Consider the following 26,037-nt stretch of genomic DNA (forward strand, 5'->3'; position numbering starts at 1 on the left):
ATGGGGTATTTTTATGTTTGCATATTTTCTGATTCTAGTACTCAAGATAAAAATTTCTTTACTAATATGAAATAGATTAATCATTTTAGTAACTATATACTTTATTTTCATGAATTATTACTACATCCAATGCAATAAATAGAAAAGTTCTGATTCAACAAACCAATGCTATTTTGTCTATAGACATCTATGCAACTACTTAAAGGTGAACACATTAAAAAGGGCATAGCAACTCTCTTCTTCCTGTCCCTCAGCATTTTAGGTCCCCGAAAGGAAGCTCTTTATTATCTTTCTCCCTCTAAACATTGTCTGTGTGCTTTGTTTTCATTGTTGTGATTACCATATTATGTACATGACTTCTCAATAGACAGTTACCATTGCAAGTATCTTTGCTTTCACTCATCTGCTCACACAAAAACAGCTGAATGAAAGTGATCACCTGGTATTGCCACACTGCTTATGGCCTTCTGTAAATATCACTCTGTTACTGTCCCATGTCCTATTTAACATTAGGTATCTGCATTATGCATCTCTTTTCCACATTAATTCATTTTTACTGGTGTGACAGCATCCATCTCAAAAAAACTCAAGAAGACTTCTCTGAACGGTCTCTACTTTGATGACTGGAGTCTTGTTGCATTTTTTTTCTTAGCCTGAATGGTTCACATTTTGTCTGACATAATACATGCTCAAAAATGTTCATCCAATGGAACATTTTTCAAATAGTTACTGAATTCACTTCTTGTATGCTTAAGTTACAATTTGAGTATATCCAGGTAAGCTCCTTCCACAGAATTATAACAATATAAACTCTTATATAAACTTTGGACTAAATATAAAACAAAACTACATGACACAAGAGAGTAAACTAAAGCAGGCAGATTGTGAAGGGGAGGAGCATTAGGTGCATGATCATGTTTTCCGGATTTATCCTAAGGAAAGGCTACAGTTGGGGCCACATGTAGCAGCTAATGCTTTGACTCAGCACCCACAGAATTCCTAGCCTGAGCCATCAGATGGGAGAAATTGGTATAATATTAACTATGGGACATAAATAAGGAGCATTCTCAGAAAGTGATTCTGCTACATTCTCTCTTTTCTCCCCAGTAAAGTAGAACTTTCCATTATGTTACATGTATATCTTATACCTTTTTTTGGATTCGTAACACTTTTCCTTTATTTCAGTTTGTACTTTTCTTTTTTCATTGTCCTTTTATTTTTCTTTCTTGTTTTTTGGTTAATTTATTTTTTAATTTTTTTATCTGACTTTTTTATTTCAAAATATTAAGGGGGTAAGAATTGCTTTGTTTCATGGATAGCTTTTGTAACGCTTGAATCCTAGCTATAAATGTGCCCATCACCTGAGTAGTGTTCATTGTACTTATTAGGTAGGTTTTTGTCCCTCATCCCCTCCTGCTTGATTCCCAATGACTTTTATTTCCCTCTGTGTACATGTGAGACTCTCAGTTAGCTCCAATTTATTAGAGAGTACAGTGGTGTTTGTTTTTCCATCTTGCTATACTTCACTTAGGACAATAGTTTCCAGTTCCGTACAAATTTCTGCAAAAGGCTGGCATAGATGCTGAGAGAAAAGAATGCTTATACACTGTTGATGGGACTGCAAATTAGTACCACCTCTACAGAAAACAGTATGGAGATTTCTAAAAGAACTAAAAGTAGACCTACCATTCTAGCCAGCAATCCCTCCACTGGGTATCTACCCAAAGGAAATGAAGCCATTTTATCAAAAAGATACCTGCACTTAAATGTTTACCGCAGCACAATTCACAACTGCAAAGATCTCAGCCCAAGTGCTCATCAATTTAGGAGTGGTTCACAAAATGTGGTACATGTATATACCATGGAATACTACTCAGCCACTAAAAGGATGAATTAATGTCCTACTATTTTTCTATTTGCTAATGAGCTCTTCCCAGCCATGTCCAACATACTGTTAAATTTGTTCTTTTGATTTTAATGTTCATTATTATGTATTTCACTAGAAGAATCCCTATGGTAGTCTTTCAAAGAGTTTACATCTTATCGTTTGCTTTCTTAAACATATGAATGACATTTAAAATTTTAATATATGTTTGATAAATTCAGAAACTATATCATAGGTATGGCTATACCAATAGATATAGATTTACTAGTCAATTTCAACTGTTATTGTTTTTCACTTGGTCTTGTTTACTGGTCTGCTTATTAATTATTTTAGCAAATATTTGAAATAGTGTATGAAAATTGTAGAGTTCATGAATAATGTTACCTTTCCTCAGAAAGTTTTATTTAATCATCAGATAGAGTAGGTGCAATGTACCTCAATCCAAATGCTAGTTTACAGCATTTGGTCTCTTTCCTATTTTTTCTAAACCCTTTGAATTAGCTCATCAAAGATTCAATTGAGAGTATGAAGTTTGACCTATACCCTACACTCTAATAGTCTCTAAATTACAATTTTTATCTCTTGGAACCAAGAATCCTGAGAGTGTCATTGAACTATTCAACATTTCAGCAGCTGCTGCTTTCTGCTTGTATAGCTTAGGAATCTAAAAGCACTTACAGGGGAAAAATGTTGCAGAATGTCAGTTTCATTTCTCACTGGGAACTTAGCCCTTCAAGCCTGGCTTCTCTAAAATTCAATCCCCTCACCCCTTGACATAAACTTCTAAAATCTCTGACAGACCCTAATATTTCCCAGTTTTCTGCTAAGACTTTTAGTCTTTCTCCATATGCTATACATCCATAAATGTCTTGAGGGAAGAGCAGAGAGCCAGATTCACCACAATGATGCTTTCTTTTCCTACAAGTTTTCACCCTTCCAATCCCAGCTAATTTCATGGCTCTCTGCTGCCTTCAAACTGATTTTTTAAAATCACCTATTAGTAGGCTTTGGTTGGGGTTTTGATCTGCTTCAAATTAGATTATTTTATCTGGAAAGGTTGGCATTATTTCTTATAAGTAGGAAGCAGATTTCAAATAGAAATTATATTAATGTATAATAAATTCTTTACTGTTATAATTTTCTATTTATTAAAATTATTGCATGTTTTCCTAGACATTTTATTATGCAAATCATGTCCTACCACTTAAGATAATTATTCTCTAATTTTATCTCCTGTTTAAATATCTTATTTACAACATTTTGATTATACAAAAGTATGTGAAATTTCTGTTTCTTGAATGTATAAATGGATCAAAAAGGTGTGAGAAAATAAGGTGTGAGAAAATTTTCTCAGGTGAAAATAAGCCATTAATTCTCCTATCATTATGTCAAAATTTTGTCAATTTAATTTTACATGAATAGAATAAAAACAAAAATTAATCAATAATTCCATGCACAATATATCATTCTATTAATATTTATAATATTGTTAATATATATTTGTTTTTGTAAAAGTTATATTTTTTCAGAGAGGGAGAGAGTATGAGGAATAGTCATGAGTCATAAGTCATACATATATAGACACACACACACATACATATACAGACATTAATTTTCACACAAACTTTCTATCCCAATATGTTAGATAACATAATTACTACCATTTCACAGAGAGGAAAATTATTACACAGAAAAGTTGTATAAATTGTAAATTTCCTAAAATCAGACATAAGTAGCAAAAATTAAATTTCAATCCACACGACTCTATAGCCTATACATATTTATTCACTAACTATACTGTCATACTGATGTCCAAATCTACAACCATATATATTAATAAATACATATATAGAGGTGTGAAATGAAGAAGATAAATATTTGGCATGAAATATATTCATAAAATCATTCTGATTTCATGAAAAGGTGAATTTTTACGAGGAATTATAAAAATTCTGTAATCACAAATATAATTTTATATCAAAATCTTTACATCTTTGAAGGTGACAGAGTGCCCTCATGGAATTAGCAATACATCTAAAAATCTGTAACCATGCTTTTCAAACATTTTTCCTGTTATTTTGAATATCTTAGTGTTTTTTTAAATAGAGTATTTTTGATATCTGAAACAATCATTTTTTTTAATCTTCTATTTTTCTCTGGGATTTTAGAAAGAGACTTGGGAAGGGATTCATATAATACTAGAAAAAGTATAGCAGAAACAGTATGTTTAATAATATTCTTGTCTTATAACTTATTATGTTCAGATATTAACAAACACTTGACACTTGACAGATGATACTGAGAGACATTTATTAGTCAAGTATTATACACTTAGGAGAAGCAGGACACCACCTGTCATGAAGGGCCACATGACGGTTGCATTCAGAGTGAATCAGGCGGGGTTATTGGAGGGACTCTGTGTAGTCACAAGAGGATGAGGTACTCCTATGATCTCACCGAATGATGTGATGGTTTGTTCAAATAATATCATGGGCTGGCAGGGAAATGAACCCCATTAAGTTGAGGTACAATGCAGCTGCTGTAGCTGAAAGAGAAAATAGCTACTTGCAGGGCACACCTGGGGAGAGCAAGGAAGCCATTATCTCCTGTAGGACTTTATGATGTCATGGTAGCACTTGAAATTTTAGACATTGTGTACACTGCCCATATTTCACAGCATTTAATACTATATATTTCCCTTTATGAACTTCTTTATCAGAGTCACACACATATTGACATGTTGAATTTTATTTTTTATTACAAAATATTTTCCAATTTTTCTTGTCACATTTTTTTCTTTGAACTGAGTTATCTAGATGTGAATTAGTTAATTTCTAAATACTGGAGAAATGGTATTTATATATTTTTGCCATTAATTTCCAGTGTAATTGTGTCTTAGTTGGGGAAAATACTTTATATTATGTTAACTTTTTAAAAAGTTGAGGTTTATTTTATGCAACAGATATACTTTATCTTGATTATTACCCCTCACACAATTGAAAAGAACGTGCTTTGTATTATTGGGTGGATTTTATTTGAATGTATGTTAGAAAAATTTCTTAGTAGTGTTGTTAAGGTCTTCTATGTATTTATTAATTGCCCCCTAACTTCTGTCAATTATTGAGAGAGAATTATTGAAGTCTGCAACTATTATTTTGGATTTGGGGATTTGTCTATTTTTGCTTTCAATTCAATCATTTTTTTCTCTATGTGTTGTGAAGCACTATTATTAAGTGCATGCACATATAAAAGTTTTATAGCTGTATGTAAACTTTGACTTATTACATTCTACATTGAAATAATACTATAACAACACAATATGTAAAAGCTTTATAAATCATGTCTCCATAACTTTCCTCCCATATTTTTGTTATTCTCTGTATTTTACTTTACATTTACTATACACTCACAATACATTATTAGTTTCTTTTCTTTAGGCAACAAAATACCTTTTAGAGAAAATAGAATTATATGTTTAAAACTTAATTTTTTATTTCATTTTTTGTGGATTCAAATTTCTATCTCATATGGTTCATACATAATAAAATGGGCAGATGTGCTGATGATGAAATCTCTTAGCTTTTCTTTCAGGAAAAAAGTATCTCAACTTTATATTTAAAGATGTTTTTGCTGAGTATAGAATTCTGAATTGGCAGGTCTATGTTATGCTTTAAAAAAATATCACTCCAGGAGAGAAGAGGCAAGATGGCAGAGGATAAACACGTCTAACCAGAGTGTCTCTGCAAGAAGGAGAGATTTTAGATGAAAGTGAAAAAAACAAATAGGCAGACAAACATAGATGGTAGGAGAGATGGAAGGAAGGGTGCCTGAACCTATAGGAGACTCCATGGGAAGAGATTGTAGAACAGAACTGGAAGGGGAAGGGCTTCGGCAGGGTTTAAATCCTGATAGGCTTGGAGACCAGCGACAAGGATAAGTGAAGTGGTTACATTTCTCCTCCCTTGCATCTAACACTGCTGGTGGCTCCCAAGTTTCTGGAGACACTTCCATCACCAGCCCAGAGATGGCGTGGCCAGTGTGTCGTGAACCTCTTATGGACAGGGCATTGCATCAGGCTCCCAGCTCCCTCAGGTCATGTCCTGCCCCGAGATCAGCAGGTGTCATATTGCTTCATTTTCCCCTTCTCCTACCCTACTTGCCACTGCTGAGAGAGACACAATTTAGCCACCACCACAAGGCATCCATAGGGAATGAGACCTTTCCTTTTGGGGCCCTGCAGCAGACTGAGTGGTACTCAGACTGTGAGCTCTCTACCCACCAGCCCTCCTTGGGGCTTTTTGCCTGGTGACTCCAGCAGAGCAGGGCAAGCCCCAAGACAGAAAGACTTTGATCCAGCTAGGGCAGCCTGTAGGTGACTTGAGACCAGCATTGTTCTTTCTCCCTGGCTGGGTCAGACATAGATCTCCAGGCCTGGAAGAGCAGACCTAAAGTCCAGATCCTATTCACCCAGGTCTGGATCACATTGCCGGGGGGCACAGAAGGGATATTTGTGAACTAGTCTACTGAGGTGTCTATGTCTCCAGGGGCAGATCGGAGTGGGTCCTAGCTGTAGCGTGCTTGAGGGGCAACTCTCCCTCCACAGGAGGGCCGTGCTTCCAGCTCAGGCCGTGATCCGGGCAGGGAACCTCCTGACTCAAATCACAGTCAGAGGAGCTCTGTTGTCTTGAGGTCCTGCCTGCCAGCAGAGTCCTGGGAGAAAACCCGGAATAGGAGAGGGTGGAAAGAATCCACAAAAAATTTATTAGAACTGATAAACAAATTCAGTAAAGTTGCAGTATATAAAATCAAAATAAAAAATCAATAACATTTCTATATATCAACAGTAAAATATCTGAAAATAAAACCACAAGGAAGTAATCACATTTACAAAAACAAAATATCTAGGAATAATCTTAACCAAAGAAGTGAAAGAACTCTATAATGAAAACTATAAAACATTGATGAAGGAAATTGAAAAGGACACACAAAAAAGGAAAGATATTCCATGCTCATGGATTGAAAGAATTAATATTAGTAAAATGTTCATGCTACTCAAGGCAATTCATAGATTCAATGTAGTCCATGTCAAAATACCAGTGACATTCTACACAGAAATAGAAAATATAATGCTAAAATGTAAATAGAACCACACAAGAACCAGAATAGCCAAACCATCTTGAGCAAAAAAGACAAAACTGGAGGAATCACATTACCTGACTTCAGATTATACTACAAAATTGTAGTAACCAAAACAGCATTGCACTGTCATAAAAACAGACACATAAACCAATGGAACAGAACATAGAACCCAGAAATAAATCTACACATTTATAATGGGCTCCTTTTCGACAAAGGAGCGTTTGAGGAAAGGACAGTCTCTTTAATAAATGGTGCTGGGAAAATTGGATATCTATATGCAGAAGAAAGAAACTGAACCTTTATCTCTTAGCATATACAAAAATAAAATCAAATAGATTAAAGACATAAAGCTAAGGCCTGAAACTATAAAACTCCTAAAAAAAAAAAAATTGGGGAAGCATGCCAAGATATTGATCTGGGCAAAGACTTCTTGCATAATACTCCAAAAACACAGGCAACCAAAGCAAAATTAGACAAATGAGATCATATAAAGCAAAAAAGCGTCTGCACAGCAAAACAAACAATCAACAAAAAGAAGAGACAACCCACATAGTGGGAGAAAATATTTGCAAACTACCCATCTGACAAGGGATTAATAACTAGAATATATAAGTAGCTCCAATAACAAACAAAAATAATACAATTAAAAATAGGTAAAGGATCTGAGTAGATGTTTCTCAAAAGAAAATATACAGATGGCCAACAGATATATGAAAAAATGCCCACCATCATTAGTCCTCAGAGAAAAGCAAATTAAAACTACAATAAGATATCATTTCACCCTAGTTAAAATATCTTTTATCCAAAAGACAGGTAATAATGAATGCTGATGAGAATATGGAGAAAGTGGAGTCCTTGTACACTGTTGGGGGAATGTAAATTAATACAACCACTATGGACAGCAGTATGGAGGTTCCTCCAAGAACTAAAAATAGAACTATCATGTGACTCAGCAATCTCATGCTAGGTATATATCCCAAAGACAAGAATTCAGTATATGGAAAAGATATCTGCATTCCCGTGTTTATTGTAGCACTATTCACCATAGCCAAGATTTGGAATCAGCCTAAGTGTACATCAATGTATGAATGGATGAATAAATTGTGGTAGATATGCACAATGAAATATTATATAGGCATAAAAGTGAAATCCTACCATTTGCAGCAGCATGGATGGAACTGGAGAATATTATGTTGGATAAAATAAGCCAAGCACAGAAAAACAAATTTTGTATATTTTCATTCATATTGGAAACTAAATATTAAAACAAATGATCTCATGGGGACAGAGAGTGTAATGATGGTTAGCAGAGGCTGGGATGGGTAGTAGGGAAGGATAATTTGGGGATGGTTAATATATGCAAAGATAGATAGAATGAACAATATTTCACAGCATAAAATAGTGAGTATAATCAGCAATAAGTTAAGGTATACTTTAAAATAACTAAAAGAGTGGATTGGAATGTTCCTAACACAAAGAAATGATAAATGCCAGAGGTGATGGATGCCCCAATTACCCTGATTTGATTAATACAGATTATATGCCTGTTTCGATAAACATCACATGTACCCTATAAATATATACAACTATTATATGCCCAAATAATAAAAAATAAAAATTTTAAAAATCAAAAACAAACTAAAAATTAAACTAGATGTTTTTATTTGATAGTTTTTGGATTTGAAATACAATAAAGCAATACAAAATAAATTCAGAACCTGTGATAAAGGTTGTTTTCAAAAAAAACCTTAAGACAACAAAACATGATGACAAGAGCAATTTAAAATAAATGCTGTATGTACCTACTGATTTTCCATTTTTAATAATTTTATCACATTTACATGATGGTTCATGAGATTTAAAAACGAAAAACAAACAATGCAAATAATAAACATTTTTGTGATAAATTGAACACATATTTATTTTAGCTTTTGAATATGTTGTCACCACCATTTGGTAACCTCAAAATTAAGCACAAAAATTCTGACACATTTTTCTTTACCTCTATTCATAAGTGATGAGTTGATTGAAAAATAAATAATTTTAAGACAATAAAAATGTCTCCCTGTCACAAAATTTATATTTAAACATATATAGATGTACTTAGTGATTTTAAGTTCAAAATCTTATAGGATTCAACAAGCTGTGTATAAAAATAGCTAATAGTAGGAAATTAAATGAAATAAATCATTCTTAAGCTATTAAAAAAGCTTCTGTTACTGAGCTTTAAATAATTGCTGCTATAATTGTCTTTAAATAGATGCCAAAATAATGTAGATTTTTGGTTATCAATACTTAATTCATCTTTTTAACAGAACATGAGAAAAACAAATTATATCTATTGCCTGAATTTGGATCCAAGCCAAATATTTTCAAACAGTACAACAGTAACTAATGATAAATAATATTTATTAATTTTAAAAATTATATACACACAAATAAATATAACTTATTAATAGATAACTTGGGATTCAGAAGTAATTTCCAACTCAAGACAAATATCTATAATTTATATAGTAATGCCTCCCAACTCTGGTAGACATTACTAATGATCAGCAATATCTCTCTTTCAATTTTCTTTGAATATACATAAAATCTAATTTCCCAGACCCTTTATATCTTTGATTTGAGTAGTCCTTGTCAGTGAAACATGACTGACAGGTATGTATGTAATAAATGGCCTGAAATTGTGGCACTTCACAAGTAAATTCCCCTTCTCTTTCCCTTGCCATGGATAATTTTAAATGCCTATGTTTAGATAGAAGAGTAGCAAGATTGAAACCGCTTGGGTTTCAGCCCTGGAGATTTGCCAAACACTGAAGAAGACTTTGAGCGAGCAAAAAATTCACATATGTTCTGCAAAGCCATTAGTATTACAAGCTTGTTTATTATTGCAGCATAAGCTAGCCTCTTCTGAAAAACATAGCAACAAATAAAATGATATTTGTAAGACAACTATTTCTGCCAATTTGCCCACTCCACATTCTCTAACATACCATATCATACAAATTAGGAATTTTTATGATGTAGAAATAAATTGGATTATTTGCAAGTAAAACTATTATGTCTATCAACAGAAGGCCAGATCAAAATTAGAAAATATTTTGAAATTAATGGCAATAAAATTATGACATGTGACATTTTATAGCCTGCAATTTAAGCATTGCCTAAAATGTCAAAAGATAAATTTAAGAAGTGAACTTATAAATTCAAGCAGTTTCTAAAGATAAATTTATAAATATAAATGTATATATTAGCAATGATAAAGGCTAAAATTCAAAAACTAAAGCTTCTATATTAAAAAAGACATTTAAAAAAGAGAAAAGTTAGGCTTAGGAAAAGTAGAAGGAAAAGAACAATAAAGAATCTACTCTGCTCCAAGCATGTCTATTCCCCAGATTGTGGGCATCACACCCATTATGTATGTATTTACCCATCCCCTCCTTGCTTGAAGCTCTCTCTGGGGGCAGGGAGAGGACAACACAAGCAACCTAAACATTTGTACCCCCATAATATACTAAAATAAAAAAAAGAATCTACTCTACAAATAGAAAGCAATTAAACAGAAACAATAGGGAAAATGAACAAAGCCAATATTGCTTCTTTAAAAAGAGGAATATAATTAGTACATCCACAGCAAGTCTGATGAAAGAAAGAAAAAATAAATAAAGGGAGGAGAGAGCAAGAGTGAGAGAGAAGAAAGGAGAAGGAGGAGAAGAAGAGGAAAAAGGAGGAGGAGGACAGAACAAAGAGAAAAGAGGAATGAGGAGGGGAGGGAAGGATGGAAGATATAAGGATAAGTTATTGGTATTAGGAATGAAAGAATGTAAAGAATCACTATGGATTCTCCATATGTCAAAACTATGGAAGAATTTTGATCAACAAGTTTGGAAATCTGGCTAACACACAGAGTATTAATGCTGAAAAGAGAAATGAAGACCAATTTGAATGAAGATTAAAGGAATACAATTCTTTACTAAAAAAAATCTCTAAAGAAATCTTGAGTCAGAAGTCTTCACTGATAAAATATTTTTAATTATTTATTTATTTATTTTTATTAGATTAGTAAGTACAAGTGTTTTTTGTTACATGGATGAATTGAATAATGCTGAACTCAGGGCTTTCAGTGTACCCATCATCAGAATAATATACATTGCACCCAATACGTAACTTTTTATCCCTCATCACCCTCCCTCCTTCTCTCCTTCTTGATTTACAACGTCCATTACAGCACTTTATGACCATATATACCCATTATTTAACTCCCACCTACAAGTGAGACCATGAGATATTTGTTGAAACTGAAAGATTCACAGATGATTTTTTTTTTCAAAATTGCATATGAATCATTCACAAACCTTCTAGATAATTGAAATAACAGGGCTATTTCTTAATTCTTATTTAAGACTATACCAATCTTAAGTACAAAACTTGATAGGCATTAAAAGAAAGAAAAATTCAAGAGCAACATTTTCATGCATTAAATGAGATATTATTAAATCCAATTCAATGATACATTAATGAAAATAATAACAAAGTAGAATTTAATCTAGAAGGACAGTAAATTATTTAACATTTGAAAATCATTCACATCAAAATAATTTAATTGGTTAATAGGAAAAAGGAGGGAATAATATTTGATTATAGACAAATGCAGAGTTAATATATACAGAAAAATTATAACAGTCAACATATTAATTTATATATTTTTGAAAATTCATTAGGCTAGGAATAAAAGGGAAATTTCTTAAAGAGATAAATGATATCTACACAAAAACTTGGAATGGAATATTTCTGTGGTGAAATATTTAACTCCCATCCCCTCCTAAAATAAAGAACAAGATTAGGATGCTCATATTGATTGCCACTACTATTCAGCACTGTGATGTAGGTACTAGTAAGTGCAATACAGCATATATTATGCAAATAAATATAGAGCATAAGAATAGGAGAGAAAGAAATAGACATTCTTATTTGCATAGGACATTATTATGTACCTAGATTATCCAAAAGAACATGTATATAACACAATCTTAATTCATAAATGAGTAGAGCAAGGTCACTTTATAAGATATTAATATACAAAAATTAATTATGTTTGTTTACTCTGTGCTAAAATAAAAAAATTAAAATTAATATGTGCTCTAGCAGGAAAAGCATCAAATTTATTATAATAAATCTAATTAAAAAGTGACAAAATTCCTCTTTAGTGAAAATTACAAAATATTATTGTGAGAAATAAAACAAGACCTAATAAATGAAGAAATAGTCTAGGATCATGAATATAAAACACAATATTCTAAAATTGTCAATTGTCCACAAAATAAATTTCAATATTAAAAGCTTTTCATGTTTTGTGTATGTGGATATGTGTGTGTATTTAATGTAATGATAAGCTGATTCTAAAATTTATATGAAAATTCAAAGTGATTTTACTTGGGCTAAAAATAGATAAGGTAATCTTGAAGAAAAAAATCTTAGCCAAAGGAGTAATAGACCTATTATAAGTTAATTAAGATAGAAAGTCAATGGTGCAAGAATAGAAAGAATGACTGGTGGAACAGACTAGAAAGCCCAGTAATAGACTTTCACATAAAGGGTCATTTGTTTTATGACAAATGAATACTGCAAGAAATGGGGAAAGGATGGTCTTTTCAGTAAATGGTGCTGTGTCATTTGGAAAAAACACTTTATGACACCTACCCATCCACATGCATAAAAAGCAATACCAAATGGATGGCTAATGTAATTATAAAAGATAAAATAAGGGCTTAGGAAAAAATAATATAGCAATATCTTCAAGATTGTGGAATAGACAAAGATTGAGGAAATAAGACACACAAAGCCTAAATATATATGTGTGTATTTAACATTATATTAAAATATGGACATCTGTCATCAAAAGATACCACTAAGAGAACAAGTAGATAAATCTAAAGATGAAAATTGTATGAAATAATTTCACATTTAATGAAGGATTTGATTCAGAATTATATAAAATTCTTAAAAAATTAGTAGGAAGAAGGCAAACAAATAATTTTGAACAATTATATTATAAAAGAAAACATATAAATTTCCAATAAACATGGAAAAATACTCAGCATCATTAGTTATCAGAAGAATGCAAATTAAAATGAGAGTATGATAACACTACACACCCACCAGAATGGCTGAAATGAAAATGCTTTAAAATGCCAAGTGTTGAAGAGGATGTTGAGCAATTGTTTTTCTCATACACTGATAGTTGTAGGGAGTGTAAATTGGCACAATCACTTTAGAATTTTGCTAGGTAGTAGTGCTTCCCCTTTGACCCAATGATATTACTATTAGGTATATACTCAATAGAAATGTATAAATATGTTCATCAAAAAGCATGCATGAGAATGGTCATGTCAGCACTATTCATAACAACTCCCAACCGGAAACTATCTAAATGTGTATCAGTAGTAGAATGGATAAATGAGACATGCTTACATTCCCGGAATCGAATATTCTTCAGTAATGAGAATGAACAATCTAAAACTATATGCTGCCATATGGATGAATATCATCAACATAATTTCCAGCAAAAGAAGCCAAATGAAAATATACTGATTGTTTCTAATTCATCTTAGTACAAAAATATAATTTATGCATTTAGAAATGAGGATATTCAAACATTTAGAAATGAGGAAACTTTTGGAGTACAAGTTGTAACTATTATAGAAGAAAGCAATAGATGAAAGAAATAGAAGAAATAGAAGAAAGCAAAAAGATGGTTTCTGGGATGCTGGTAATGCTCTGTCTCTTAATCTGGATACCTCTACATGGCATTTGGATGCAGTCCTCTATGGTCCTCTTAAACTGTACACATCTTGTGAATTGTTTCAAGATTGCCAGGCTCTGATCACTCTTTCACCCAAGACTACTTTTTTGGATTGTTCATGGCAATTTTGAGAGGTTATATTATATCTCTCTCCATATGACGAACTTTCTTGCTTACTGCTTACCATTAAAGAGATAGAAATTAAGCTCATATTTCTTTTATTGTAGTTCAATCCAGTGTTCATGCAGACTACATCTGGCCTTCCAGGTTGATGGATGTACAGCTGTGCTGATACTATAGTTCTTACTTTTTCTGTGAGTAGAAAAGTTCTTTGTCTCTGACCCAGAAGACTTAGGTCTTCTGTGAGCATCCATTGACTGCAGCAAACCTGTCTTATTAACTTATAAATAGGGTAAAGTCAATCTCCTCACACTTTTTATGAGGAAGATGGGATAATGATAGACACATGGCTTTATGGAATAGAGCCAACTAATGAGATTCAAGGAAAGTTCTTGGGATTCAGTGGTAGATATGCTGAAAAATTATATGGTCAGTTAGTCAAGACGTAGTTGTCTACTGTGTTGGCTTTTAATAAGAGGAACAAATACTAGGTGGTAGTCTCAAAACCAGCTTTGATGTAGGCATGTGGATCTCCTCACTAATCAGACTGTCAGCACCATTGTGACAAGTATCAATAAATTCCTCCTGAGGCTGAAGGAAGGTTCTACCAACTTCAGACAATATTTACAGAGATATACACTTACATTGAGCATGAACTGAGAGAAATTCATGACTGTCATAACTACATCACTAAAGCATTGACTAGTTCATCTGGGGCATGCTTGTATGAGACAGGTAATGCTCAGTAAGGGGGAATGACAGCAGGTGGCCTGCCCTACTGCTCAGTTCCTCTTGCAGTTTTTTATGTCAATCTCAGATGCATTCTGAGGTGACAATAAAACCTCTCAAAAGTTTTCAACAGTGAGTCCTGGCTGTTATGAGCAAGCTTGGATCATGCAGGCTTTTACTGTCTTAGAATTTTTCTCTGATGCTAATAAAAATGATCTCTCTCTCTCTCTCTCTATATATATATATATATAAATATATATATATATACATATATATATGTATATATATATATGTGTGTGTGTGTGTGTGTGTGTGTGTGTGTGTGTATCCTTTCTCTAGCCTGACTTTATTTACTCTAAAAGAAAATAAGTATATAGTCTCCTGGTCTCCAGTGAGGAGATAGAAAGCCATACATAACATAGGTATTCTGTCAACCCTAAAAGAGAGAATAAGAGGACACATTTTCACTGCTCTACTGGAATCAAGTGCCAAAATTACTATCCTACCTGACTCCATAGAAGGAAAAGGCACCCCAATTCAATAAGTGGACCTTGGAAGGCACCCATAGTGAGAAAAAAATATTAAATTGACTGTTGCTTTGTCGCCCATAGCTAAATGCATAATAAATATCAATGTGCTATGTGCCTGTACTTTCTTCTCCTATGTATGTCAAAGAGGATCCTCCCATTCAGGAATGGTTGTGTGTAGAGATAGTGAGACATGTAAATTACTCTACAACTTGACCGTCTATTCAGGTAGCCCAGGATAAACAATATGCGATCATAGGAAGAGGGAGACAATACTTCAATTTAAGAATTGACTGCAGCCGTAAAACTCAGAGAAGCCATTCCCAGAACAAAGTTCTTACATGTCTGATCTAAACACCAAGTATACTTCCTTTGAACCAGCAGGCTTCATATCATATGCAGGGCTTGTAAGTCTCAGCCTGATATCCATATTTTGCGGTGGATTACATTAGATTCAATGAGTAACAATATGGGAGGGGCCCTAAAAGCCTTGCTTGTAAAAAAAAATATATGTATTTTTAAGATTACAGCTGACATAGCCTTGGCAGTATCTAAAATTTATATTAAAAAGTGAAAGCTACCAGATTGGGGGAAATTTTATCTCCCACTTCACTGCCTTAAGCAAAACTGCTAGCTCAATGAAGCTTTTCATTCACAGAGGTTTCCCTAAATGCCTGGGCTTCATTGGCTGATTGCTCAGCTATATAAAAATATCGTGGTGTGCATTGTACTGCTGTGGAAAACCATCTGTGCAAAATCAGAACAAGCTATGTATAACCCAAAATCAATATGGTCTTTCTACTCAGTTGGCAAAACTCAAAAAAATGCCCCTAGCCAAGTCAATCCTTCCCTAGATGAACTTTAGGACATTTTTATTATCTCAGGCTATTGCCTGTACTCTAGTTGTCTGGACTTCCACTGGGGAGACTACAGACAGGCAGATTAAAGAAATATCTCTTTGGAGCTGTAAGCTACCTGGGGAAAAAATACTGCTGCCAACTGGAAAGTCTGGATCACTAATGCACATGTCCATGGTCAGGACCTGTTCTCTGGTGCAAATAATTGCAATCAAAGCCCCTTCCTAACTGAAGGAGCTTGTATTGTAGAAATCCTAAGCAACACTTTCAACCATAAACAATACTTTTATCCTGAGGCACCATGTGTACCGCCAGAACCATACTTTTTGTGTGGAAACCTGGCACAAACTTTTCTTCTCCCCAAATCATAATATACTGTATAATATTGTGATCATAAGAGAACTTTCCATTATGAAGGAGTAACCATCAGTAGCCCTCAAACACCTGTAGAATCTAACATGAGATGACTCTTAGTTACTTGATGAGGTGCCTTAGAGTGATAACAGGCATTATTGATGGATAATCTGTGGGAGTTTATTGTAAGGATGAGGATCATACAGTTAGAAAAAAGTAGTAAGAAGTTTTCCCTGATGTCAGTTTAAATTATCAATGATACCACGTTGGCCTAGAAGATATTCAAATAAGACTCAGTTTGCTGGTCAGAGTGGTTACTGATGCTAGGAATGTGTTTTACTTTCCTCAAAGGCCTTATGCAGAGTCAGGGCAATGAGTAATAAATCCCAAAATACTTGAATTATTGTTTTGAGGAAAATTCAAAATAAAGATATAAGAAGAAAACCTCCTACTTCTTCCAAGGTAAATTCAGTGATTTATGGGATTTTTCCCCCCATCCGGTTAGATGGGGGACCCTGGAGGTAGGGTTAAGAAAAATGCCATATATTGGTTTGATCTTGCTGTTTGGAGTCTTATTCATAAGAATCCTGGTTCAATCTTGTATGACACAAGTTGAAAAGATTTGCCTCCTGCCCTTAGGGGTCAGATTAATTACAGTGGTCAATAGAGTAGCATACTAATGTGAAAATGTTTCAGAGGTCAAGAAATTTTATGACCCAGGATAGGTTGTTGGGAGAAAGATCACCATGAACTTAATTGTGCTCAAATAGGTCTGCTATGTATATTGAGATTATAAAGCCTTGAATATTCTTTTATTTTAGTATTTTTCCTGGATTGTTTATGCAGTTTGGAATTTAGAGAAGGTAAGTAATGCCTCTCTCTGCACAAAGTAATGCCATCCTACTTGTGATGACATCAATGGGTTTCTTATGCTCAGAGTTCCTCTTCTGTGGAATAACCCACTACATAAGCTAGCATCAGTTGGCTGTAAGCATTGCCCTGTGGGATTTAGAGTTGAGGAAACTAGAACAACTATTCTGATATGATTTCTTTGTTTCTTATCCAGGAATCTGACGTTTTCTGTCAGCATCCATATAACTGTGGCTAAGTCATATTAGCATTTAAAAAGGCTAAAAGGCCAAATCAATTCCCTTGCACATAAGTGTTTTTAGTTCAGTTTTTAAAACATATTTCAAGGTCTTCAACTTCTCAGAGACATAGCAGAGGAAAGCAGAAGTAGTTATGGGATCTTATGACAGATTCTATATCAGCAATTCATCTGCTATATATTAAATTCTGCACAATTTTTTTGTCAAAGTGTAGCCTAAATTTCCCATTGTTTTTTGCTTTATTAAATGTATTAATTTTTTAGAAGAGAAAAAAATGGTCCCATTTTGTAATAGTATTTTATTGTCCATAAAATATTTTTGTTGTTAAGAAAAATAAGCATATATACAGAAATGCTAATATTCACGTTCACAAAGAATCAGACTATGCACATCACCAATTTTCACTTAACAATCTTAAGGTTATTTCCTTTTGAGCAGATACCTGCCCTACTTTGTTTATTATAATGGCTTCCAGGCTAATGATTGTCTAGATATTTAATAATTTGTTACCTAACTGATTTCTGGGATTTGCTGTTACACAATGAACAAAAACATATTGAATATTTGTTATTTCAGGATCAATATTTCAGGTAAAATATTTTCTTGAAAATTAAGTAAGTGATTAAATTCATAAAATAAAAAATTATTTCTGAAAGGATGGTGAATGGGGCTACCTTTCTTGAAGTAACGGTGATGGATGGGGAGATAAATCTTTAAAGAATGGTTATTTTAAAAAGCTCTAGGACCGACTTCTGGGAAAAATCCCCTTAACTAGGCATTCAAATAGAAATCTCTGCTAGAATCACCTGAGGCTGTGAGCTTATGAAACCACGCCTCCTAAAATGCTGGTGAAATGCCCGGTGTCCTCGAGGATGGTGAAATAATGGTGAAATAACACTTAAAATAATGATTTTCTCCACACTGCTGCTAGCTACTGCTTGAAAAACCCAGGTGACCGGGCCCAAACATGGATTTCTCTGCTGGAACCGTTTTCTCTTCTGAACTGAGCCTTGAAATCAGTCTGAAGAAGAGGGTGAAAAGTGCAGATCCTGTTTCAGTCTAAATTCGCACTTTTCACCCTGCTGGCGCATGGGCAGCATGTTTATTATAATGGCTTCCAGGCGAATGATTGTCTAGTTATTTAATAATTTGTTACCTACGGATTTCTGGGATTTGCTGTTACACAATGAACAAAAATATATTGAATAATTGTTATTTCAGTGTCAATATTTCAGGTTAAATATTTTCTTGAAAATTAAGTAAGTGATTAAATTCATGCCAGTGATAGTACTCTGGAAGTACTATCCAGAGTACAATCTGCACAAAGTGAAGACAGTACTCTGGAAGCTGAATATATTAATTTATTAGAGCTTTAATATCAGTTTTGAAGGTTCTTTCTTTCAAGCAGAGTAAAATTATTTTATTATATTCAAAATTACTATTATTATTTTTTGAGACAGGTCTTGCTCTGTCACCAGAGCTAAAGTGCAGTGGCATGATTATAGCTCACAGCAATTTTAAACTCCTGGGCTTAAGCAATCCTCCTGGCTCAGCCTCCCATGCAGTTAGGACTACAGGAGCACTCCACCATGCCTGGTTAAATTTTTTTAATGTTTTGTAGAAATGGGGTCACACTATGTTGCCTATGATGGCCTCAAAATCCTGGCGTCAAGCAGTCCCCTGCCTTGGCCTCTCAAAGTGCTAGGATTATAGGCATGAGCCACAGTACTTGGCCAAGATTCTTAATATGCCTTAATATGAGGTTTTATAGCACTAAATTTTATCTGTTTCCACTGAAACATATTGTTCTTTTGTATATGTTTTATATATTACTTAATTTATTTTTTGTTTTTATTTTTTATATTATTTAAAAAATTTATTATATTATAAATGACAGTATAATACCGTCAAGCAAAACTCTAGAATGTCGGAACCTATAAATTATATCTGACTCAAGACGTTTGTTAAAAAATTAAAAATAGGCCCGGCTCTGTGGCTCACGCCTGTAATCCTAGCTCTTGGGAGGCCGAGGCGGGCGGATTGCTCAAGGTCAGGAGTTCGAAACCAGCCTGAGCAAGAGCGAGACCCCGTCTCTACTATAAATAGAAAGAAATTAATTGGCCAACTGATATATATATAAAAAATTAGCCGGGCATGGTGGCACATGCCTGTAGTCCCAGCTACCAGGGAGGCTGAGGCAGAAGGATCACTCGAGCCCAGGAGTTTGAGGTTGCTGTGAGCTAGGCTGACGCCACGGCACTCACTCTAGCCTGGGCAACAAAGCGAGACTCTGTCTAAAAAAAAAAAAAAAAAAAAAAAAAAATTAAAAATACATCACCACATTATTCATCAAGGTTAAAAATAAAAGTGAAAAATATGCAAGATAGCAATGTGAACAAATTGAAAATGAAATTGTAAAACTAAACTTTTTCATCTGCAATAGATAAAATTCTGGGAATATATTTAACAAAAGAATCATAAAACTTATACCTCGAAAACTACAAAGCATTTCTGAGAAAAATAAATGTCTATATAAATGGAAGAAAAGACATCCATGTTAATGTATCTGAAGACTTAATATTGTTAATATAGCGATATGCTCCAAATTAATCTATAGATTCAATGCAATTCTTATCAGAATCCAAGCTGGTTTGTTTGTAGAATGACAACTCTAAATTCGATATGAAAACTCAAGGGATTCACAATAACTTAAACAATCTTGAAAAAGAACAAAGTTGGAGGAAGTACATTTTCTGATTTCAAAACTTACTATAACAACAATAAACAAGGCAGTGTGACACTGGCATAGAATAGACCTACAAATCATTAAAATAGAATTGAGAGTTATAAAAAGCAAAAACACGTGTATCTATAGTCAATTGATTTTAACAAGGGTGACAAGATATTTAATTGGGAAAACAGTGTTTTCAACAAATGCTGTTGGGACATGCACATGCAAAGAATGCATTTGAACCCCTACCTCACATCATATGCAAATATTAAATCAAAATACATCAAATACATAAATATAAGAAGAAAACCTACAAAATGTTATAAGTAAACATAGGCACAAATATTTGTGACCTTCAAAAGAATAATAGTTTTGAAGTGAGGCATCACAAGAATGGAAAAACAAGCACCACATGTACTGTACTTGCCATCAAGTTGTTACTAACTGATCAACCCTAAGGTGCTCGCATGGAAGTAATATTCACTGGGTGATGGGCAGGTGGGAGGGGATGGTATGCTGGGTAAACTCACAGCTAATGGATGTGGAACACACTGTATGGGGGAAGGGCACACTTGTAGCTCTGGCTTGGATGAGGCAAAGGCATTATATGTAACTAAAATATTTGTACTCCCATAATTTTCTGAAATTAAAAAAGAAAAAAACCCAATACAACCTAACCTCTTAGGATATTCTGTTCAACCTTGATATCTTCAATACATTTTATTGCTTAGAAACACATTATATGTGATATTATCTTCCAGTTGCCAAATTATGAAAACTATATTCAAGTAGTCATAAGGGTCAGGTACAAACCTAGGAAGTAGGGAAATTAGAAGTGTGGCAGAGATTTAATTCCTCAATTACTCCTTTATGCTTCTCTATTCCATCCTATGACGAACAAACAACAAAGCAATATTTGAAGGTCTCTATTTATAAACAAATAATCCCCTCATATAAAATTATACTGGCTAAATTTTTCTACTCATGAAAGACTGTTATAATTTTAGGTAATATATATTTCAAAGAAGCCAAAATATGCATTATGATTTTGGATGTATTTCTTATAAATTTGTGGAAAATTAGAAATTATTCTGTGAATTACAATAATGCAATAGTTAAAACATAATAATTAATTTTTAAATATTTTTACACCTCAATAAGCAATACTTTTGGAGAGGCATATCGATCTCCAAAATAGTAGTCTTTGTTCTTTTTTTTTTTTTTTTTTTTTTGAGACAGAATCTCACTCTGCCTGGCCAGAGTGCCATGGTGTCTGCTTAGCTCACAGCAACCTCAAACTCCTGGGCTCAAGCGATCTTTCTGCTTCAGCCTCCTGAGTAGCTGGGACTACAGGCATGTACCACCATGCTTGGCTAATTTTTCTATATATTTTTAGTTGGCCAATTAATTTCATTCTATTTTAAGTAGAGATGGGGTCTTGCTCTTGCTCAGGCTGATTTCGAACTCCTGACCTTGAGCGATCCGCCTACCTTGGCCTCCCAGAGTGCTAGTCCTTGTTCTTTATTGAAGGTTGGTAGGAGGGAACTATGAAAACCTGTGACAATCTGATAAAAATTATGGATTCATTCATTTCAAACAATGACCATATGCATAAACCTCCAACTGTGATGGGAGCAGTATCTGCCACCCCAAAATATTACTGGGTCTATTTGTGTTTTCTGCCTTTTTTTTTTACTCTTTTACTATTCTATGTGTTTTTCTAGTAAAGCTGCCTTCTTTATTAGTTAGTAAGTATTGAAGACAAAGAAATGGACTTTCTGAAATAGTGGAAGGCTCTTTGGTGAAAAATTTTTAAGTAGAAGTTGGGTCCTCCATATTTCAACCAAAAAATTATATTAATTCTGTTGTTATTGGTAGCATGCTTAATTGCTAAGATCTCATCAAATATTTAAATATCTTTGTTTTTAATCTTATAATATACATTAATGTTTTCATGAGTTTGTGCTTTAGTCTGTGGATAATAATTCATGATATATTCAAAATGTTTGCAGTACATTAATAGTTAATCATTGAAGGTAATATTTTCAAGAGGTAGTGGTGCACAAAGAAAACAGATATGCACATAGGATCTGAACTTGTTTGAGTCATTGTGATCACTTACTACCTAAGTAAATGCAGAAGAATCTCTTCTCCAAGATGCCACTCCTCATTTCTAGAATAGATGACATTTGCCTTCTGTTGTTCATGTTTGTGAGGATAGAGATCCAGCAATCGCAGACACTGGATCATGAATTTCTGAACCCTGTTTTGTTTCCAACATTTCTTTATCCCCCTCTTACAAAGAATGTAAGGTAAATATATGCAAAGATAGGCTTTTATTATTATTCAATTTTAATTTTGTTATTTCCTTAATCTCTGTAGCACCTTTTCAATGGTCTACTTCAATGGTGAAGAAAATCCTGTCCCAGGAAATTCAGTCCAGGGTATATGCCATTGGATGAAGCAACTCCTGGGCAGAGACAACTCCAGGCTCTTCTCTTGCAAGCAGCGTGGACAAGAAAAAGAAAATCTTCACAGAGACCAAACTTTAACAAGGAATCAAAAAGAGAAGTTGTGCTTATATTATAGCCTAAAAAATATCCGTAGTGTTTGTCTACCTTATTTATCCATATATTTGTAGATGAAATTACTGGAAGTGAATAATGGAGATCAACCTACAGTTAATTCCCCCTGGGGGCCAAGTAAGTATACTTTCTCCCATTGATAACTATAAGCTATTAATAATTAATTGGAGAGTGTTAACTATAGGTATTGTAGCCCTCAGGAAAGAAGAACTAGAGAGTATCTGAAACATCTATCTTGACCTTTGTATTAATTTTAGAACAATAATATCATACTTTGGCCCATTAAGGATTATATAAATATGTTCTCTAAAGCTTCTTAAATGGATCACAACAGGACATTAATTAATCTCACCTCAAGACCTCACATTCCAGTAGAGAAGTGAATTGATAAGTTATTTCTCATTTGAATCTCACATTGAAATACTGTCCAAACAACATCAAAAGAGAGTTATATAATACCACCAGTTAGATCCAATGGAATTTAATAATATGAAGCCTCACTATTAAGTCCATTATTTAATGCAGAAAAAAAGGATGTTCCAGAAAATAAATTTCCCAATATACTTCCCTGTTTTTTTCTCAACTTCTTTACTATGTAGCAGGCACAACAAAAACAAGTCTCACGTGTCTCATTTAGATTGCTGAATCACAGTTTCTTAAGCTAATTTTCAAACAGTGAGCTACTGAAACTATTAATACATCTACCTGCAGGCCTGAATTCTAAAGGAAAATATAACCCAGAGGGTAAATACAAATGGTTGTAAGGATACTACTTATGGTAGTATTAATGGTTGATTTCTAAGCCACTCTGTATTTCCTTGGTTAGTATAAATTGTGCACAATATTTAGTTGCAGTGATTTTTATGTACACTATAGATTCAGTATGTTCATTATTAAACCATTTTCACACTGATAACCCTGATTTAGTACATATATATTTAAATATATTTTTTTCCAAAAATTTTTGAACCTCTTATCAACACGGCTAAGAATCAGGGTTAATCAACTTTTAATATAACTGCATACATAGAAAATCTATACTCGATCTGCTTACAGTTATTACAAACTCTTGAAACCTCTATTGCAATTTACTTACAAAGCATTTAAATCTCTTTCTCTTCAGTCTGGGCCCACAGAAAATCACATGTGCTTGCTCTGTAGTATTGATGAATTTTTTCACATTTCTCTAGAACAACCTGCCTCCTCTCTTTACATTGGTCCTACGAATAGAGTTTGGCTTATCTCAAAACCCATACGTTTCATTATGTCTCTCCTCAAGGCTTTCATTTGCATTTAGAATCATCTTCATAAAACAGCTCTAATATATTTACCTTATATTTTTACTTAACTGCCTCATATGTGTATTTTTTACTCCTCATCTAGTTTGTGATTTCTTTTTGAAAAGTGACTTTATTCTTCTTTTGGTTCCCCAGCATGTCCTCACGCTGGACATCAGAGTAATGGAGTTAAATGAACGAGTCCTTTTACATTCCCCTCAAAATTTCATGACCTCCACTCTAAGTTATGCTAATACAAAGTTATTCACTCCTCAAAACTTCCTTATGAATTTTTTTTTATATAATACAGTTGGAATTTATCTGGTCTCTTTTTATCAAGTTTTTAAATTGAAAACATTTAAAGTTATAAGAACTTTTTTGTTATAAGAACTTATTGATAAGTGATAGACTGCATGGGATTTTTAGAATACATACTCACATGGATGCAAATTTAAAGGTACTATGAAATAATGAAAAGAAATAGAATCAATAATGTTGCTAATAAATCCATGTTATAAATTATGTATTTTTGACATAAAAGGCAGTTTAGCAATAATTATTAATAATGGTTAATGTATTCTGTAATATTTTAGAAATGTATTTTAATATTCATATGTTAGTTTTCCCACTTATATATTAAAAGCTATAAAAACAATTAAAAAAGAAATAAAATAATTAATGTATCTTATAAATATAAATAAAATATAAGTATAAAATATAGACATTTAAAATTATTTACTCATTGAAATTCTCATTTTTCATATAGATAAATTATAATTACAAGCAATTATAAGAATTATCTTCCTATTAAACATCTAGAAAATACATATTACACTATAACAAAGGTTACTAGCTACTCACCAAAATGTGTGCTGCCATTTAAACAATGTAGAATTTTTTTAGGAGAAAGCTGCCTAACAGTTATTATTTCCCATATTCCTGTCTCATTTTGTTCACGGATTGTTTTACCATAGGAAATACATTCATTATTATCATTAGTATATTTGCCTTTACTTTTAGCATCCTCTCTAGTAAACAAATCTGGATTAGAAAATGCAAGATAGTACCCCTTTGCCTGGTATAGCATTACTTGAGAAATTTGCTTATAAAATTTCGTTGATAGATTTTCTTTTGTCCACTGTTAAAATTTTGATTGTCTTTTGCCTGATATGTGTTGAATTTAGTTTCAAATTGCATTTGGTTGCTTTTTTTTTTCAGTCCTTAAATCTGTGACTTTAAGGACTTTTCAGTCCTTAAATCTGTAGACTGATGCAATGCTGTTTATTTAGCTATATACTCACGCTCTTTCCTGTAATTAGATAAGAAATATTATTGGCTATTCTGGCCAGGCGCGGTGGCTCACGCCTGTAATCCTAGCACTCTGGGAGGCCGAGGCGGGCGGATTGCTCAAGGTCAGGAGTTCAAAACCAGCCTGAGCGAGACCCCGTCTCTACCATAAAAATAGAAAGAAATTAATTGGCCAACTAATATATATAATATAAAAATCAGCCGGGCATGGTGGCTCGTGCCTGTAGTCCCAGCTACTCGGGAGGCTGAGGCAGCAGGATCGCTTGAGCCCAGGAGTTTGAGGTTGCTGTGAGCTAGGCTGACACCACGGCACTCACTCTAGCCTAGGCAAGAAAGCGAGACTCTGTCTCAAAAAAAAAAAAAAAAAAAAAAAAAAGAAATATTATTGGCTATTCTTGCACAGCATTTTCTTGAGCCTCTAATCAATCCATCAGTTTATATATATAGTGTGTGTGTGTATATATATATATATACAATTTATATATTTGGTCTAGAATGATTTGTGTCTGATTTATTGATGGTAAACAGGGAATCAAATGATAAATTTGCAGCTAAGGTGTAATGTTTAATATAACAATTTTTTTAAAAAGACAATTTACAAGATAAAGTTA

Source organism: Microcebus murinus, chromosome 13, assembly GCF_040939455.1.
Source record: "Microcebus murinus isolate Inina chromosome 13, M.murinus_Inina_mat1.0, whole genome shotgun sequence".
Lineage (NCBI taxonomy): Eukaryota > Metazoa > Chordata > Mammalia > Primates > Cheirogaleidae > Microcebus > Microcebus murinus.